The sequence below is a fragment of the Euprymna scolopes genome, chromosome 43, assembly GCF_053919585.1.
Source record: "Euprymna scolopes isolate OS-2025 chromosome 43, ASM5391958v1, whole genome shotgun sequence".
In the NCBI taxonomy this organism is placed as follows: domain Eukaryota; kingdom Metazoa; phylum Mollusca; class Cephalopoda; order Sepiida; family Sepiolidae; genus Euprymna; species Euprymna scolopes.
In genome coordinates this window covers 27,105,320-27,126,498 of record NC_136524.1, presented here as the reverse complement: position 1 = coordinate 27,126,498, position 21,179 = coordinate 27,105,320, and the positions used below count along the sequence as shown (strand labels likewise).

Below are 21,179 nucleotides of genomic sequence, written 5' to 3'. Positions count from 1 at the left end.
TAAATTATCAATACATTGAAGAAAAAAAAAAAAAAAAAAAAAAATTATATATATATATATATAAATGAACCAGTCTGTCTGTCTGTACATTTCCCTATGCAATAACTGTCAATTTTCAGTCTACAGACTCGAAATTTGATATACAGGGTACTGAAATTTGGGAAAATCTTTGTAATCGGTTTTCGGCCAGAAATTTGGCGATTAAGGGGTAAAAGTTCAATAATTTGACCTTTGAGAACTCTACCAAACTCCGACAATTTTGGGTCCAAACACTTGAAATTTTAGATATAGCTTCATTGGACATGGATCTAACTTGATTTGAACCCAAAACAATTTTAAGGGGTCATAATAGAGGTCAAAGTTAAAAAATTGACCACTTTTTTGCTCAACATACATCTCCACATACCCGGGCAACACCGGGCACCCATGCTGGTATATCTATAAAAGTGAACGTGTCTGTCTGTACATTTCCCTATGCAATAACTGTCAATTTTCAGTCTACAGACTCGAAATTTGATACACAGGGTACTGAGATTTGGGAAAATCTATGATCGGTTTTCGACCAGAAATTTAGCTGTTAAGGGATCAAAGTTCAACTATTTGACCTTTGAGAACTCTACCAAACTCCTCCAATTTTGGGTCTAGACACTTGAAATTTTAGATATAGGTTCCTTGGACATGGACTAACTTAACTTGATTTGAGACCAAAACAATAAATTTTAAGGGGTCATAATAGGGGTCAAAGTTAAAAAAATTGACCTTTTTTTGTTTTTTTTGTTTAGCATAAACCTCCAAACACCCGGGCAACGCCGGGTCGAAATGCTAGTAGATGTATGCCCGTAAATATTTAACTAATAAACTCTTAAACTACTGGTCACATAACACTGAAATTCAAAGAAAATAGTAATCATACACCATGGATGATTTATAACGAGTAAAATCTTTGTTTGGACCAATAACACTTACAGACATATCGACCAAGTTAAAATGCAAAATGTTCATTTTTAACTTGCCGACGTATTTCGATTCCATTGGTAGGGAACATGGCTGGAGTACAAACTTTTTTGGTTTCAATTCTAGCTGATGGCAACAAAGTCGTCTTTTTTTTTTTTTCTAACTTGAAATCACTACTATATATTAGGTATAATATAATATTCAATAGAGAATTGACTATAATAATACGAAATCTGCATGAATTAAAATATATTTAAGCATATTTTATGACCCGGCAAGGTCAGGTGCCCCCCCCCCTGCCCACTAGTAATAAATGAATAAAAATAAAATAAGAGGACATTAACACTTATGTAATATATTACTGCTGGGCATTCTGTGAATGTTCAGCATGAATGGAGGCTCTCTTGCAGTTAAAGGAAACTAAAATATGAAGAAAATGGGACATAAGTCGTGTTACACCGGTAGGAAGAATGCCACTTGATTGGATATTGAAATTGGCGTCATTTTTATAAATAAAATGAAATATGGAAATTGACAGTATTAGAAAACTTATTTATTAAATAATTTTTATTAATTACAGGAATTTAAAAAAAAAAAAAAAAATGATTTTTAGCAGTTTAGATCTTTTTTATTGAATCACTTCCGTATAATTTTATGACAAATAAAGATTATTAGAAATGCTAGTAATGAAAGGGTATTGAAATTGACTAGAAAACAGTCTTATTTTTACAAACAAAGAAAGATAATTAGAAATGATAATGAAACAATATTGAAATTGACAATAGAAAACACGTTTTTGTTTTGTTTTTTACAAACAAAAAGATAACTTTCGATTTTTTTGGAGATTTAATTAATGTTTTTAAATTTTAAAATAAAGTAATTATCTTTATTTGTTTGTCATTTTATTAATAAAATTACGCGGGAATTATTTCAATAAAAAGATCTTAACTGCTATCATTTTTTTTTTTAATTCCTGTATTTAATAAAAATTATTTTTAAAAAATATTGTTTTCTAATATTGTCAATTTCAATATTTCATTTTATTTATAAAATGACAAATTTCATTATTCAATCAAGTGGCGTTCTTCATACCGGTGTAACACGACTTGTGTCCCATTTTCTTCTTCATATTTTAGTTGCCTTGAACTGCAAGAGGGCCTGAATTGAAACCCCACGATTTTATTTTATTTGTTAAAACTAAAATTATTTATATACGTACTCTGGTTAATGCAGTGTCAGAATATATCTGATTATTACGGTTTATTTCCAATATCTTTATAGGAATCCGTAACACATTTCCATTGTATGGACACCTGGCATGAATGGAAACCCCATAATATGCCAGCTTTAGACAGAACAGATACTACCCTTGGATCCTGGTCAAAAGACCAAAAAGAGATATTTTAGTTTCGTATACAGCCAAAAGCAACATCATCTTCAGTGATCGGAAGATCCTATTTATTAAAAAGGAGGATAGACGGTAATAGCATACTACGAACATTAAATTAGCATATCTATGTATTGATTTAATGTTCATAGTATGTTATCACATATTCTCCTTTTTAATAAATAGGATCTGCTGACCGAATAGTTTATAATCTGGAAACCATAATACATGTGCATACGTTGAAGATACAGTATAGATTATTGCTCTATCTCATATATTGAGCTTTTTTATCTGAATGGGATCATTTTATAAATATTGATACTAATATTTATATAGACTGATTTTTACCATATTATACAATCTGTATACTGAAAGGATTTCAAAATTTCAGTTAATTATCTCTGTATGCATGTGTGTTCGTCCAACACATGTCAATATGTAAAATGGATATGAAGCCAAATATGTGTTCGTGTGTATTGTTCACACTAACACGTACACAGCAATATATGTACAAGTAATGTGACCTATAAAGAAAAAGTCTAGAAAATTTCAGAAATTAAATATATTTAATAGGAATTTCCTCATTCTAAGACCCTATGGGTTTCATCCAAAGAAAATGAATCTCTTCAACTAAAAATAGAAAGATCTAGGTTTTAGAATTCTTCAAATATAATCAAGGCAGAAATACCAAACAAGCTGTATAATTCTCCAATGAATTCTTGAATGTTTAGCAGTTAAAAAAAAAATTCTTGAAAATACTGTCTGGGTCAAAGCTAATAAAATAAATTACACTAAGGTAATTTCATGTTCGTACATGATCACTCTGCACCCTTTTTTTAAACAATGAAATATATCAAAATACTTTCATCTGATGCTGCCATGAACCTACTTACTTGTCTTCTCAGTCAGACACGGCTGGTTTTTAGTGAGGGAACTCCAGCTCATCCTGGATTGTAGCGAAAAGAAAAATTCCATCAGTCTAAAAGGATTTCGCTTCACTGATCAAGGACAGAAAAGATTAAGCATAATAGCAAAACAAATGTTTTACTACTAATCAAAAGGACAAGGCAATTCATGTCCAACATTAAACTCAAACCAAGATACACTTTTCTGGCTTGAAGCTTAGGATCGAAGTGTAGTATATCTCAATTAAATTTGGGTATATAAGTATATTTATGAACAATAAAATTTCTAATTTCAGAAAATCTTAAGACGGTCGTTCATGTAAATGTGGTATCGTGGTGACCAAGATGATTCTAGTTAAAAATAAAATAAATATCACTTTAGACCAAGTTATTTTAAATGTAAGCTTTTTTATATTTCCGGCAAATAAATATTACAAAGTGTAGTATATGTTATGCCCAAAGATAATACAATATTATGGGGTCTGCACACCAAAGAGGATGACGTCTCCCTAAATCCAAGCGTGACACACCAAAGAGGATGACGTCTCCCTAAATCCAAGTGTGACACCAAAGAGGATGACGTCTCCCTAAATCCAAGCGTGACACACCAAAGAGGATGACGTCTCCCTAAATCCAAGCGTGACACACCAAAGAGGATGACGTCTCCCTAAATCCAAGCGTGACACACCAAAGAGGATGACGTCTCCCTAAATCCAAGCGTGACACACCAAAGAGGATGACGTCTCCCTAAATCCAAGCGTGACACACTAAAGAGGATGACGTCTCCCTAAATCCAAGCGTGACACACCAAAGAGGATGACGTCTCCCTAAATCCAAGCGTGACACACCAAAGAGGATGACGTCTCCCTAAATCCAAGCGTGACACACCAAAGAGGATGACGTCTCCCTAAATCCAAGCGTGACACACCAAAGAGGATGACGTCTCCCTAAATCCAAGCGTGACACACCAAAGAGGATGACATCTCCCTAAATCCAAGCGTGACACCAAAGAGGATGACGTCTCCCTAAATCCAAGCGTGACACACCAAAGAGGATGACATCTCCCTAAATCCAAGCGTGACACACCAAAGAGGATGACGTCTCCCTAAATCCAAGCGTGACACACCAAAGAGGATGACGTCTCCCTAAATCCAAGCGTGACACACCAAAGAGGATGACGTCTCCCTAAATCCAAGCGTGACACACCAAAGAGGATGACGTCTCCCTAAATCCAAGCGTGACACCAAAGAGGATGACGTCTCCCTAAATCAAAGCATGACAAAACAACCTGGAAAAACTTATTAAACTTAAACCCTGCAGAAAACCCTTTAAAAAAATGTAAAAAAAAAAAAAAAAAAAATCCATATAATCTAAAACTGAAGCATGACATATGTATCTTAAATTAATTTCTAGATTTAGGGAATATTATCGAACCAAAGCGGCATTCACCCTGGATATGTTTAGCACTGGCAGTAGTCTTCATTATTTCTTACAAAAGGGCAGTTGTTTGTGGGTGCTAATGAAATTTAGCAAGACAACATTGATTTTCCTATCACTAATGAACCAAGCCATCACTTAACAGTTTAAAATGGAATACCTAGGTTTACAATGTTTTAAGGCAGATAAGGTCCACCTCAATGTTAGCATTTATTATATTGTTATAGCTTCTCTGAAACAGAATTGTAATGCTTCTTTGACCAGGATAAAATAGGGAAGAGAGAAAGAGAGAGAGAGACGTTTTAATAGAAATGTTGCCCCTTTTGCTCAGGGCAACGTCGGATAACCTTGCTAGTTAATGATAAAGATGTCTATTTTACTTCTTTGGTCTGTGTATATATTCTTGTTCAATTTAATTACATTTAAGTTATTAAATGTATTAAAGGCTTAGATAAATATAACGTGCAATTCAGAATATTTAGTACTTCTTTACAAAACAAACAAAAAAATAGGGGTGGGGAGAACATCTTAGCATGAACAGGACACCGAACTATCAAAAATTCCAATTTTTTTTTTTTTCTGTAAGCCAACTTAAAATATGGAGGCATTTAATAATTTGTTTTTATTTTAATTTAATTTTTTTTATGTACTTTAAATAAATATGAGTTCGAACTGGTCTTGTCATGATGCCATTAGTCTTTACATGAAGAATTTATTGATAGCCGAAAGTAGCTTAAAGAAGTGAGAAATTAGGGGAAGGAGAGAGAAAGCATAAATCACTAGGATAGAGCTAAGGATATTTTTTGCTTATGGTGATGAGGAAGACTGGGAGGACAAATACCTAAAATATAACTTAGGATAGGAATTTGGTCACATTTTTAAAAACATTTTGTAAGGTTAGCTTGAAAATATTAGAAAACCAAAAATGTTCTGAAATATTTCATTAAATAACTAGATCATTAAAAAAAAATTCTGAGACTTTTGGTGTAAAACAACTTTTTCAAACAAGACCGTTCTGTTTTAGCTTTATTTTTCTTTCTATGATGGGGATCACCAAAAAAAAAAAAAAAAAAATGAAAATAAATAAATGAATAATCTTTGAAAAAGGTGTATTATTCTGAAGTGGGAATTGATTCAAACATGCCTTGCATGTATTAGTTCAGTATCTGGGTAGATGTCAGACACCTCCAGATTGCAACTGTCCATTGCTTACATTCAGTATGCCGTCATCTAAAATTAACAATTTTTATAATCATCTACATCACAATTCAGGTCATAAAGGGTTTGTACAGTCACACACACTTGCACACGCGCAAATAACGAGCCATTATTCATTGCAATTTTTCCCCATGCATTTGGAGAAAAACAATCTCTCAGCAACAGCACAAATTCAAATACGGCCACACACTTTGCTCAAAATAACAAAAGTAAAAATAACATTTTTAGCGGACGTAGTTGGAAGCACCATCATGTGACACAACCAGCCAATGAGAAAATTAAGAATATCTTTTTAACGAATTTCCAAAACGCCAAAATATCAGCAGAATCTAATGCTGTTTGGAGCCAGTCTGGATCTATAAAAAGCATTTTTGCGCCCAAACGAATCAGTCGATCTTTTGAGCATGGCGTAAACATCAATGTCGACCTGTCCGTGTTGGATGTTAAACACGCATACGCCCAACAACTAATTCCTCCATGTGGAGATGGACTTGTTACCCTGATGGACTCTTTACCCTTGTATATCTCTCCACTAAGTAAGCGAGAAAAACAGTTTTCTTCTTTACATAAAAAAAGATTTAATTACCCCAGTCACCGTTCACAAAAAAAAAAAAAAAATTAAACCTTTTCTGTTCCTTTATTTACCTTTGTGTAATTACCTTATTGTTTAAAAAAACAAAAAAAAGTGCGGTTCATTAAAATCAGGAGTTGTTCGTTTCATTCTCATTCTTTTTATTATTATTTGTTTGGGGCGAGGAAATTTAATCTCACTTAAATTTCTGACCCCCACTACAAAAATTGGTGACACCCGAACGCAAGATGAACACGCATTTCCTTCTGTACCCTACAAAAATTGATACCCGATCATGAATGAGACACGCACACTCTTCTGCATCCTAAAAATTGGTGACATGGCAGACGTCCGTCTTATAGACTCCTCGCCGACGTGAAAACCAGAGACCAGCAGTAAAGGCGTCAAAATCACTTTCGGGACCAAATCACGCAAAACGAGAGCATATCCATCACATTCGGAAATATCTCCAGCCACCATGCGACTTTAAAAGCAAGAATAGCAATAATTTCATTTTCATGCATCCACACAGAGGGAACATGCGTATACATACACGCGAAAAAAAAAATGAAAATAAATGAACAATCTTTGAAAAAAGTATATTCTCTAAAAGTCATTTATGAAGTGGTTGAACTAATTCGTTCAGTCATAAATAAATGAATACAACAGCATAAAAAAAAGTGGGAATTGATTCAAACACACCTTGTACATAGTAGTTCAGTATCTGATTCAGGTCATAAAGAGTTAAATTGATTTTATTGATTTAATAAAATATTTCATAACATTTTTTGGTTTTCTAATATTCTCACAATAACTTAGAATATTTTGCTTATTGCTGAGGAATCTATTGCTACCCATGATGCCTGGAAGTGACACAAGACCCAAGCTGAATGTGGGGTGTGGCCATTATTGAATGTGACAAAGGCGTTCATATCTTTCAGTAAAGGTCACTGAGTAATTCTAGAAGGAAACTCAGAGTAATACCAATGTGGTCATGTTTATATCTGTACCAACAAAAACCGATTAATGCAATCGACATTCAAGCGTCTTTACTTAATAAAAGGCGTTTCTCTTTAGTCATCCGACGAACTTTAAATTTAAAAAAATCACAGAAAAATAGTTTTATCATACAAATAGGTGGTTTATGCCAAAAATTAATTTTTGGCATTTATAATTTAAAAACAATTTTGAGCATATGCTCAGCTCGAACATATGCCATAATCTAGGTGCCCAATTTTCAGAAACTATGTATTAAATTAGGCTATAATGTGTTGAATGTGGTCATCCAAGTGACCTATTGTGTTTGTGTAGACATGGTACATTACATATCCTCAAAGAAAATTGAATGGGGTTAAATTGCATGAATAAGGTGGCCTAGTTGACAGCCCCATTTTGTGAAAATATTTGCTCATCAAATGTTACTCAAACTGAGTATCATTTGCAATTTGCAAATGCTATTCGGGTGTCAGTCTCTTCATGATTAACTGCAAAAACAGAACTCCAAATAACCAATAGCTGCTAAACCTGCAATAAAAGAAAATGGAGTTGTGTGATCCTATAAAGTGGACCTGAGGTGGACTTGAGTCACTGAGAGGGGGGCAATAGACGAAGGAACAGGAAACAATAGATAGGAAGTAACAAATAATGAATCTCTAGGTATTTTTAGATCGAGCTTTTTAGAGTTGACAAGACAATAGAAACCTACAGATAAAACGGGGAAGGGAAGCTTCCGGTAGCCAGGGGGGGGGGGGGTCGACCTCAGATACCAATGTAGGAGACAGTTGATAACTAGATGCCCGTCGCGGTGGATGGGTTGGTTGGTTGGTTGGTTGTTTTTGTTTTACGGCATATCAACCCTTTTCGGGTTATTTAATGCCGAATCCAAAGATTTTGGAGAAAAATTTTTTTAAATAGAATATATTTGTTGTTTTCACGTCGGTTTCTATTCAACCCATAGTTGGGACCCTAACAGGTACTACCACTCCGGGTCAGAGTGGACCTGGGAGCAATGGTAATTAAAGGGTGGCTCCACACTCCCCAAAGCCCACAAGCTGGAGCCTCACCACTGGATATAGTTTAAGGTCATATCCAGGACCCCCCATTGAGACTTTTACCCTCTGCAGGGGGGCAGTTGGCATATTCTAATGCCCCACCGACAGGGCCGCGGTGGATGGGAGTTGGACAGTTTTTAGAGTTGACTGTGAAACAGAAATAGAGACGGACGTAACATCGATAGAACGGGGAGACGACACACACACAGAAGTCCAACAGTCAATTATATGTGAACATTGGCATTTGTGTTTTTCGTTTCTTTGTTCCACAATTTATTATATTTCTACTTTTGTGAAACCATGGGTGTTCCCCTTGACAGTCGCCAGTGAGAAAATGACGATCCGGCCATAAGAGGAATAGTCAAACGAAAAATCGACGATACACGACGTTGGGAGTCGGCAATCTGTCGGGGCCACGCACGTCTGGTCACAGTTGTCAACTTCAAGTTTATTGCCTTTAACAAAAAAATAAAACTTTATATTAAAGCAGCACAGGTTTTGCATACTCTTCAAAACAGTCCTCAAAATCTAGCAAGTGGTATCATTTTTCTCCTCCCTGCAACCATTTCTCACAAAAGAGACTTCGCTAGTCAGCTTTACTATCATTATTCCTATGGCAAGTGCAACCGAACTTTAATCTATAGTTCCTCCTTCAAAACTTTCAACAAGTACTTGTCTAGCTACAACCACTGGCAACAATTTTCCTCCACTATGACTAAATGTAAATGCAAATTCAATGAAAAAAGATTCTTTTCTAGAACTGCCTTCCTGTGGAACTGTACCGTGGGTCTGATTTCCAGCTGACTACAACATGGTTGTCAGCAAGCCCAATATAAACAGGTTCTTGTTGAGCCACTACTACTTAAATAACCAAATTCTACCGATTTTTTACCACTGCCGATCGCTATGCTGTTTCACTGACCACCTTATGCTCTTTAACTCTTATCCTCGAGTGGCCTTAGGCCTTGATAATTGCCGGCTCTCTTGAAAAAAAGACAGTAAGTATTGAACCACTTATCGAGAGCCAAAGGCCACACTAGAATACAGGTTAATGAGGGAGAAAACACCGTAATCAGTAATGGCAGAACTTTGGTAGGTTTTAATTATTTAAGAGGATGGCTCAACAACTAATTTACATTAGACTTGAAAAACCATATTATAGTCAGTTGAGAAACAGCCTTATAGTATTGTGTTCCACAGATGGTCACTTCTAAGTAAGAAACTTTGCTCATGGAATTTTTGTTTAGTTTTAAACACAGTAAGACAGCAAGGTAAATTGTTGACAGTTGTAGCTAGACAAGTGTTTTTTGTGAATGTTTTATTGGAAGGACCATAGATTGAAGCTCAGTCGAGCTCTTGTCATGAAAAACAATAAAGTAGAGAAAGAGTCAACGTCTCTGTATGAAAGGAAGTAGGAAGACAAAAAAGATCAATAAAGTTAAGCAATGTTGAACCTAGGGAATACCAGATGAGTGATAGTCTGGGGGTATCTGGCACTGTACGTACTAGGAAATTGACACCCCTTCTTCCAAGAACTGCAAAACCTAACATTGTTATCTCCCTTGATTGGGATATTCATGTGACAGGAGACTGCTTGTGAATTTGATATTCCTAGAAACTTCTTCCTTTGGGAGAAAACGGTTCAACCCACACAGGGTGAATGCCATTGCATTTGAATCTTTCAATAAATATAATTTTATGGTTGTTACTATTTTAGAAATTGTGTAATGTGGGGAAACAAACAAAAACACTATCTACCATCTGGCCCAGGTGACAAGATGAAAGTGTAGTATCTGTTCCGGCAGATACTGCAATCAAAACCATTGTCCTTGTGGCAATGAGCTTCTGGTCCATGTAGGGGCAACCCTATATATCAAGAGAGGCTCTCACTACCGGCTCCCATTTCCCACCTCTCGCAGTGTAAGCCATGTTAAGTTTCAGAACAGTTTCCGATGGTTCGTTGTTCAACACAAGTCCTGGGAGGTGACTGGTTCACAATAGACAGTTCTCGAGTTGGAATCCACAGAGTAAAAGATGATTCTTGTGTTGACAAGAAAAAAAACATGAAAATTTTCTACAGAAAGGTTTAATATTTATGGAACAATTCTGGTTTCTAAATAGTTGGTAGAAGAACGTGAATTCAATTCGTCAGTTCTCTAGCAGCATCATTTATAAATAGAATTAAAACTGTTACAATATTTTTGCACTACAATGGGGATGATCCCATACAGCTGGGATATTCTATTTATAAACGATGCTGCTAGGAACTGACGAATCGAATTCACGTTCTGCTACCAACCAATCAGAAACCAGAATTGCTCCATAAATATTAAACCTTTCTGTAGCAATTTCACATGTTTTCTTAATGTCAACACGGGAAGAATCTTTTGCTCTGGATTCCAACTCGAGAACTGTCTACTGCAAACCAGTCACCTCTCAGGACTTATGTAGAACAACGAACCATTGGAAACTGTTCTGAAACTAAACATGGCTTACGCTTCTATAGATTATGGACCCAACGTGCATCTTTATTTCGATGGATCCAAATCAAAATTCGAATTGTGGCAAATGAAATTTTAGGAATATCTACGAATCCAAAAGCTACACAAAGTACTTCAAACACAACCTGAAAACAGAAACGACCCTGATTTCATTGAAAATAACACAACTGTCTTTGCGGAATTAATACAGTGTTTAGATGACCGAAGTCTATCACTGGTAATAAGAGAAGCTCTGGACGATGGCTGCAAAGCATTAAGCATATTGAGAGAGTATTTATTGAAAGGAAAACCCAAAATATTTCTTTATATACTGAACTGACCTCTCTAAAATGAATAGAAGCCGAAACAATTACAGATTATATTATAAAAGCTGAAAGGACTTCAAATTCTTTAAAAATGTCTGGTAAAGTTATTAGCGACAGTGTTAATTTCCATGGTCCTCAAGGGATTACCAAGTGATTTCAAGCCATTTACCACAGTGATAACCCAGAAAGAAAAACCCATGACTTTTAGTCAATTCAAGGTAGCAATCAGAAGTTACGAGGAAACTGAAAAAAATGATCATAGAAAAAAACGAATCTACAAATATGAAATTTAGAAATACGCACATAAAAACACCAAAATTAAATTATACCCATACCGGGAATAAAAACCGCAACTTTCCAAAAACAATTTTTCTAAGAAAAGTACAAAAGTTATTTTCTATAATTGTGGACGACCTAATGTGGACGTTTCCAATGTAGATACAGGACTTTAAAGGGCGACTCCATTAAAAATTTGGAAAGCTCCGTTAGCGAACATACATTTTTATTTTTATGTACGTTTAACGCTTCAACAAACAATTTTCTTGTCAATTGTGGTTCAATGGCACGTGATTACAAAGGAATCTGATTTTATCAATTTTGATCCCAACTTTAAGCCACAAAATTATTTTGTAGAACTTACTGACGGCAGTCGAGTAAACAATATCGTTTTGAAAAGAGGTGATGCTAAAATCTCGCTAAAGAACAATAAAGGTGAACTGTGTTTCTGTATTCTAGAAAACGCTCTTCTAATCCTGAAATTTAAACAATATATTTTCTGTACAAGCTGTCATTAAACAAGGTGCAAATATAAACTTTAGCCCCAATAAATCAAAACTGGTGTACCCGAATGGAACTATTCGACATTAAAAATGGAAGACTATTTAAATAGCATAGTCTTATCGAAAACCGCCTGCCATGATTTACAGACGTGGCCTAAAATTCTTAGGAACTGCAATATTCCTGATATCGAGAAGTTGCCGACTGTAGTTGATGGGATGAAAATAAGAACATCAAAAAACTTCAACTGCGACGTTTGTACGCAGGGAAAAATGACAAACTATCAAAACAAGATAACAGACGAGACGACCAAGAAAATCCTATCACTGGTTCATTGTGACTTGAATGGTCCCATGGAACCGATGGCCAGAGAACATTATAGATATGTGTTGAATTTCGTAGATGACCATTCAGGTTTAATAATGGTTTACTTTTTAAAGAACAAATCTGATACCCTGCTAGCAACTAAAAAGTTAGTAGCCGACATGGCTACTATGGTGAAGTAAAATGTATTCACTGACAACGGTATGGAATTCACTAATAAAGACTTTGAACTTTTACTAATTAATCATTGTATCAAGCATGAAAAATCGACCACTAGACCGCCACTTCAAAACGGGACTGTGGAAAGAGCATGGTGGACACTTTTTGAAATGGCAAGATGTCTACTCATTGAATCAAAACTCCAAAAACCTCTGGACGTATGTACTTATGGCGGCTGCCTATATACGCAACAGGTGCTTTAACAAAACACTATCTAAAACTCCATATGAAGCTTTCTGTGGTAGAAAACTGAATTTAAGCCGGATGCATGTATCTGGTTCAACTAGTTTCGCATATATAGAGAAAAAGAGTAAATTAAATATTGAAACCAATAGAGGTGCATTTGTTGGATACAATAAAAGCAGTCCAGCCAATTTAGTATTTTTTTTCAGAGAAAAATTAAATTAAATAATCCAATCCCCTCCCCCTCTCCACATTAAAAAACCGCCCGATTTTCAATTTGCTCTCTTGGGGAAGCAAATAAATACCCACTATCTACCATCTGGCAGCTATTTAGTTTTAAGCATTTTTTTTTAATGCATAATTTAGATTACATATCTAGTATAAATACAATGTAATTAAAAAAAATAACTAATACTTTTCATTTGAATTGATTCCCTTGAAAACCAATAAACAATATTAAAAAAAAAAAAATCAATGCCTAGCCTACATACAGAAGTTTAAAATGTAATGTAAACCAACTTCCCCGCTCATCTCCTTGCATAGTCCTCTATAAACAGTCCCTGATAGTAGGCCCTTACATCTAAGTAGCAATATGCCTTGTTTGGAGAGAACGTCAGTTAAAAATAAAAATAAAAAAATTGACACACACAGAAAAGGGACTATCAAGAAAAGGGACTATCAAGAAAAGGGACTATCAAGAAAAGGGACTATCAAGAAAAGGGACTATCAAGAAAAGGGACTATCAAGAAAAGGGACTATCAAGAAAAGGACAAAAGAAAAGGACAAAAGAAAAGGACAAAAAAAGAAAAGGACAAAAAAAAGAAAAGGACAAAAAAAAAGAAAAGGACAAAAAAAAAGAAAAGGACAAAAATTTTGTAAAAAAACGGCAGAAAAGAAAATAGAAAGGAAAATTAAATATATAGTTAAAAAAAAAAAGAAAAAGAAAAACGCATTTGAGTTCTACTTCCAAAAAGGCAAGGCTACCCAACTTCTGAGCACAATGTTTTCACTGCTTGCAACAAATACATTCTTTTCTACTAGGATTAATTTCACGAAAAAGAGGATCCGATAAAAGCAATGAAAAGAAAGTAAAGCTAGATTATTCAAGAGAGAAAAAAAAATGTTAGCATTTGCAATGAATGCAATTATACTTGCTGCATTCCATTTATCCTTTCCTGTGTTTTCGGTCATTTATAAATGTCAGTGGAACAGGTCACAGCGATTTCCACTTTAAACAAAATTACTGACAAAAATTTAGCATATGTAATATATATATATATATATATATATATATATATATATATATATATATATACCACACACATGTAAAACAAATGTGTGTAATATAAATAAGCTTGATTATATATATATATATATATATATTAGTTTCGGAGCTATTATATGGAATTGGAAAAATCCAAACTTTTAGAGGTATCGGAAAAATTTGTGCTTATTTCCCTGATGCCAAAAACGATTTCTTTTGTCATTTTTATTTAATTTTGTTTTCCTATTGCTGGTAGTAATATTAATATTTATTGATTTTAAATTACCAGTAAAACTAAACTATAGATCATCCCCCACAAATGTATTTACGCTTGAGAAAATATGAACATTTAATGGATTTTTTTGGCAATCGGCAAAAAAACTTAAATATTTAGAGTTTTACAAAGAATCAGCATCAGTAATTGTATCGGAATCTGGAAAAATATTCGAATCATCATATCAAAAAAAAAAAAAATATATATATATATATATATATATATATATATATATATTTCAGGTTAATACTTTCCAGAGGTGAAACTACCAGTGAATTTTTCACAAGGTTCATACAATAGTGCTCAATACCAAAGTGAGTCAAGATGTTTTTATTTGTTTTACATAGGCATTCATGTGTCACTACACATTCATGAGCATGTATCAGTCTGCCAGCTACAAGTAACCAGACAACTGAAGTGATGCTGCCTATACAAAAGTAGTCTTTTAGAAATTTACAGCAGATATTGATAAAAAAATATATATATTGATATTCAAAAATCAGATAAATTAATTGCATTTAGATAAGTGAAAAAGGAAAAAAGAAATAAAAAGTATATATGCTCTAAAGGCAGATGAGTATCGAAAATTCGATAATCAAAGAAATCTCATTAAAGAAAAATCAGTCTAATTTTGACCAACACTTTCATACAGCCTAAGATCGCAGGTGCATTTGAAAAGCTTTATCACCACACAAGCAGAAGAGTTTGGCATATAAAATCAACAGTAGGTTCTTTGATAAGACAGAAGTACGTTCAAAATGAATGGTTCTGATAAAATTGTTGGAAGTATGGAATATTCATTGATCCTCACTCAATTCCAAGCAACGTCAGGTAATCCTGCTATTCTATTATATATATATATATTATACTAGCAGGGGTACCCAGCGTTTCCGGTTGTGTGGAGATGTAGTAAGGAACCTCGGGAGTGGGGGATAAAATCAACAGTAGGCAGTTTTGGTGAAGAGGTGTTGAAATAAAGCAGGCAGGCTCAAACCCATAACACGAATGAGGAAAAAAGCACACCAAACACCCGGGCAATACCGGTCACCCTGCTAGTCTAATATATAAAAGGCAAAATGGGCGCACATGTTTGTGCATGTCTGCAAAAGACTTTTTTTTATTGGGGATTCTCGTGTCAGATTCTGGGAGAAGTTTTCTTATACTTCCTAGATCATAATATCTCAGATTCGTAAACGGACAGCGTCTATCATTTTTTGATAGAGTTTTAACAAATTCCCTCCGTGCCATCCTTTCAAATGTTTGTCTTTTTTCTTTTAAATAAAAACAATCAAACGCAACCACCAACTCTTGGCCTTCGCCCGGAGTAGTATCTATTCTGTAATTCATCCTTGATCAATGTAGGGAAAACCCTTCATACTGAGACAATTACTATTTATTTGGAAATTGCCAGAGTGCCTCCTTTTTGGGGGGAGCTGCTCCCCCCCCCCATTAAAAACGACCTTCATGATAAGTGTAAAAAGCAACGCCATTTCTGCAAGTGATCTTATTGACTGACTACGTTTAATGTGAATGCTTAATACTTCTGGTCGCATCATGGCATAGCAGTAAGATGTCAGGTTTTCTTTCACTTTCTTTTCTGCCTTCGCATCACAGATTCGAGCCTGCCTGCCACTTTTTTTCTTTTTTTTTTAACACCGACAAACATCCTGGCAACGCTGGGCACTCAGGCTAGTATATATATAAAACAATGCAGAGGTGTAACGGATCGACACAAACTGAAGCAAATTAGACAATGGAATGTGTTGTGCAGATTCTACTTTCTTTATTAATACTAATTATATAATTACTACTATAATCATTTTTTAATACCTACAGACACTAGTGTTTCATCCTTTCGGGAATCATCCGTGCAGGAAGTTACGATTACACCCGTCAGGAAATTTGAACCTGGCCATGAAACTATCTCTGACTCGATTAGTAAAGAACAAACCACACGGCCAACATTAATCGAAAGAAATACAATTGAAATATATATATATATATATATATATATATATATACACACACACACAGATATATATATATTTCTAGATGGTGAGAGTGATCTTATTACATCATGATTTGCATATGCAAGCTTAAGTGACTGACTTTAATTTCAATTTAGAGTGCTCAGCTACAAGAACGGAGTTCTTAAAAGAGCTAACATAATTATTACTATATTTTTTAATTATCTATACTGCTATAAATTCGGTTTTCTTTTGTGTGTATCAATATTCCTATTAAAAACCCTCTTTTCTATTTATTTAATGCATTTATTTGCTTCCGCACCAAAGCAAATTAGGCACAAGGCCGTTTTTAATGTGGGGTAAAAACCAGCTTCCCTAAAAGTAGGCAAAAAGGGGGCAATCTGGTTACCAAAAATAATAATTATCCCAGTATAGAGGGTTTCCTCTCCATTGACTGGTACAAATTATCTTAAGTGCAGCATCTGCAGAACAGATACTACACTTTGATCTCGGCCCGAAGGCCAATAATAACAGGGTTTTTATTTGCTCCCCCACCGAGCAAATTAGGCACAAGGCCCATTTTTAAAGTGAGGAGTGAAGGGGAAATGGGGACCAACTCCCTGGGGAGTAGGAGAGCTGGATAGTGACAATTGGTATGAAGGGTTGCCCCTACATTGACCAAGGTCTTATATGTGGGGTTGCCCCCACATAGGGTCTTTGCTTGCAGTATCTGCCGGGACACATAATACACTTTGATCGCAGCCCAAAGGCCAAGAACAGAAAAAAGGCAAGCCTCTTTCCTATTTATTTAAAAAGAAAATACAATTTCGTTATATATCTTGGTTGTGGAATTGCATTCACTAGCAAAAGATCTAGCTAATTTGCATATTCCTTTAAACATTCATTTTAATTAATTCCCTATTAGTTGCTTCGGTTTTTTAATGGGATAATCATCTATTACGTGCAATTATATCCATGCAGATATTCTACATGATTTATACTTGCATAATATTTGTGAAAAAAGTTTATAATAAAGTTGTTTCCATATATATTTATGTATACGTATATATTTTTGTTAAATCTATATATATATATATATATATATATATATATATCTATAAAAGTGAACGTCTGTGTGTGTACATTTCCCTACGCAATAACTGTCAATTTTTAGTCTACAGACTCGAAATTAGATATACAGGGTACTGAGATTTGGGAAAATCTACAGGATCGGTTTTCGGCCAGAAATTTGGCTGTTAAAGGGTCAAAGTTCAATGATTTGACCTTTGAGAATCTACCAAACTCCGACAATTTTGGGTTTACACACTTAAAATTTTAGATATAGGTTCTTTGGACATGGCTCTAACTTAACTGGATTTGAGCCCAAAAAATGTTAAGGGGTCATAATAGGGGCAAAGTTAAAAAATGTACCCTTTTTTTTGGTCAACATACACCTCCAAACACCCGGGAAACCATGCTAGTGTGTGTGTGTGTGTGTGTATATACACACACACACACACACACACACACACACACACACACACACTTTGTTTTACATATGCTACACTTTCATGAGTTTTCTTTCAGTCAACCAGTTACAAGTAACTAGAGACCTCTTCAAGCAATATTGCTTATGCAAAAAATGAAGTCGGTAATGAAAAATGATTTTTCATCACGGAAATGTAAAACAAAAAATATCTTACTCTACTTCGGTATTGAGCACTCTTGCATTAACCTTGTTAAAACTTCATTGGTTGTTTCACCTCTACAAAAATATTAACCTGGAAATCTATATATATTCCCTCGAGTTAATATGAAAATAGGTGTTTAAATATGTATCCCTTATATTGCGGAAACTGTTTTAAATGTCAAGCTCAATTAAGTTATTTTTCTGGCTTTAGAGTACATATACTTGTTAGTTGCAGTCCAATGAAGAATGGAAAGAATTAAATAAATAAAAATATTTTTTCAGGGAATGCCTATATTTTCTTTACAATCTTATCTATATTTTCTGACCTACAATGATTTTAGTCCAGAGATGATCAAATATTGGTAAAAAGTGACAGTGTTTAAAAAAAAAAAAAAAAAAAAAAAGGGAATAACGGTGTTTAAGCTGAGAAGAACCGCAAGTCAAAAAACACGAAAAAATTAATTTTAAAATTCTCAAGCTTTAGTTAAGTTAGCGTTTCAAGGGAATTTGAAGTTCATATACAGTACTGAAATCCGCATGAATAGGCTTTGAAGCTCAGTTTTAAAGTGCTGAACATTCACCTTTAACACCGTCCCATTTAGTTTTGGGATAAGAGTTTGACTAACAGAGGCGATTTTGTTGTATATGCCTACTGGACTATTTTATAAACCAGCAGGAGCATTTCTCTGCTGTCCAGCCAGGCATACCAGACTTTTTGATAAACCCCGACTAAATATTCAAAATCATAGTATTTGCGTCTCAAATAAGATCTCGACATGGCTAACCCAAACAAGGAATGGTGCACCTTTTCCAAATGATACCTAAAGTAACAGCAAAAAGCTAAATTCTCCACCAGACTAGATGAATTCCTGTTCTGGAATCTGGGAAGACGAAGAGAAAGATATACCATAACATATTTAGCTGATTAATAAGAGAGAAGAAAACTAATGTTCTTAACTTCTACTAGCTCAACATTTTAGAGGTAAGGAGAATTTAATGGAACACACACAAATATATGTATCTCATGTAGAGATCAAATATTAGCCCCCAAGAGGGGGCTCCTTGATATGCGAACTATGACTGAAGTAAAATTAAACAAAAGTGTACATAATGTTTCTTTTAAATTTGTTCATTCCATTTTTTGTTTGGAAACTATTGAACTGATCTGGTTAAAATTTTGTACAGACCTTTGATATAAAAGGTGCAGCAAACTAAGTATTATGGCATTTATTCAATAGACAGTTAGGGATTAACAAAGATTAGTATTTAACGCCAAAATAAGCAAAAATTTAAAATCATATTCCACCGTCAATTTGGCATAAAACACTCATTCAAATCTATGTGCTATAACTTTAACAGATGAAAAAGTATATATTTTTATTTTATTACTGTTTTATCTGTTACACGTGTTTCTGTTACCGAATCGTATCAACGATCCACTCCTGTTCAATGTTTTTGTTTTAATGTAATTATTAAATCTTAAAACTTAAATGTTGTCAGATCAAAAGTGAGACCCCCACCCTTTTTTTTTCCATCGTCTTCTAATCATCTTTCCAAATCATAATTACTTCTGTTCAAGTCTGACGAAGTTGCTGGATCGTTGATACGATTTGGTAACAGAAACAAGTGTAACTAAACATGAAATGGTAATAAAATAAAAAATATATATTTGCTCTGCAATAGTATTGAGCACCTTCAGGTTTTTACTAATTACCAGTTTTGCTTAATCTATATATCTATAAAAGTGAAAGTGTGTGTGTGTACACATTTTCCTACACAATAGCTCAATTTTCAGTCTACAGACTCGAAATTTGATATACAGGGTAGTGAGATTTGGGAAAATCTTTGTAATCCGTTTTCAGCCAGAAATTTGGCTGTTAAGGGGTCAAGTTCAACGATTTGACCTTTGAGAACTCTACCAAACTCCTCCGACAATTTTGGTTTTGGGTCTAAACACATGAAATTTTAGATATAGGTTCTTTGGACATGGATCTAACTTAACATTTGTTTTGGGCCTAAATCAAGTTAAGGGGTCATAATAGGGGTCAAAATTTAAAAAAGTTTTACCTCTGCAGTCTACCAAATTACTCAGACAATTTCTGGTCTAAACATTTGAAATTTTACATAAAGGGTATTCAGAGATAGGGCAAGCTTTTTAATCGGTTAGGGTCGAAAATTTGAGCTACCAATACAGAAATGTATGTATGTATGTTTGCCTGTCTGCCTAAAACCTTCGACAGATGCGATGGATTTTCACAAGACCAGAATCGTTTTGAAGCTCAACCCTTCAGATGACAAATACCGGAAAATTAGCTAAAAACATTAATTGCTTCACCTGGGCACTTTTCTACAGGGAGGGGTCGCTTTTTTCACCGATATTTTCGAAAGCCGTCCCCTCTTTGATTGTCTAGCCTTAATTTAAACCTACGTCACTTTCAGTTTGGTGGTCATAACAGCAAAGACGTCACGTTTTTTCCGTTCTTTTCCTCCTTCGCAGTACGGGTTCGAGCCTACCTTCCTACTACCGTTTTTTTTTTTTTTTTTTTTTTTTTTTTTTTACTCAACACACCTCTAAACATCTGGGCAACGCCGGGCACCCATGCTAGTATATATATGGATAAAAAGTCAATATATAGACGTTTATATCCATTCTGTATTTATTTCCTAAGTGTTGATGTGTAGGAATGTAGAAATACAAAATGTCCTTTGAACAAAAACGAAAATGCTTTTCAAAAAGCACATTTTCGACTTATCCTTCGGTCTTCCTTAGAGTATATATATATATATATATATATATATATATATATATATATGTGTGTGTGTGTGTGTGTGTATGTAAAATGGTTGTATAGATTGGTTTCCTAGATGTAAATCAAATGAAACCCGTGTGATTATTAAAGAGTTCCATGGCGGATAGAGCTAATATTTATTTGTATAATGTTTGTATAAACAGACATATATATATACATGCATACATATATATTTTTTAATATGCATATACGTATATTTTTTTTTTGTTGATTTTTTTAAAACGATATTGAGTTTAGCAGCTTCACCTCGAAGATCGTTTTGCGGTTTTTTTTTGGTTTTTTTAGTAATCGCCCATTTTTTATTTTGAACGTAAACAAATAATTATTTATTTTTAAAACAGT

At 34.4% G+C, this 21,179-nt stretch overlaps 1 protein-coding gene across 4 annotated transcripts in view; it reads right to left on the bottom strand.

The window, feature by feature from the left end:
• Positions 1 to 21,179, bottom strand: part of LOC145268253 (differentially expressed in FDCP 6 homolog) — a 143,109-nt gene that overhangs the window by 57,304 nt on the left and 64,626 nt on the right. The window lies entirely within an intron of this gene.